This window comes from Microtus ochrogaster, unplaced genomic scaffold (genome assembly GCF_000317375.1).
Source record: "Microtus ochrogaster isolate Prairie Vole_2 unplaced genomic scaffold, MicOch1.0 UNK675, whole genome shotgun sequence".
NCBI lineage: Eukaryota > Metazoa > Chordata > Mammalia > Rodentia > Cricetidae > Microtus > Microtus ochrogaster.
Window position 1 is genome coordinate 10570 of NW_004949773.1, and position 644 is coordinate 11213.

Below are 644 nucleotides of genomic sequence, written 5' to 3' on the forward strand. Positions count from 1 at the left end.
ACAGTAATGAAAACAGCTTGGTATTGGTACAAAAACAGAGATGTTGACCAATGGAATCAAATCGAAGAACAGGATATTAATCCACAAACCTATGAACACCTGATTTTCAACAAAGGAGGTAAAAGTATACAATGGAAGAAAGAAAGCATCTTTAACAAATGGTGCTGGCATAACTGGATGTCCACCTGTAGAAGAATAAAAATAGATCCATACCTATCACCATGCACAAAACTCAAGTCCAAATGGATTAAAGGCCTCAATATTAATTTGACCACCCTGAACTTGATAAAAGAGAAAGTGGAAAGTAGTCTGCAATACATGGGCACAGGAGACCACTTCATACATAGAACCCCAGTAGCACAGACAATAAGAGCAACAATGAATAAATGGGACCTTCTGAAGCTGAGAAGCTTCTCTAATGCAAAGGACACTGTAATTAAGACAAAAAGTCAACTTACTGAATGGAAGATCTTCACCAACCCTGCATCAGACAAAATTCTGATCTCCAAAATATATAAAGAACTCAAGAAACTAGACATTAAAACTCTAATTAACCCATGAGTTTGAGACCAGCCTGGTCTACAAGAGCTAGCTCCAGGACAGGCTCCAAAGCCACAGAGAAACCCTGTCTCGAAAAAAAAAAA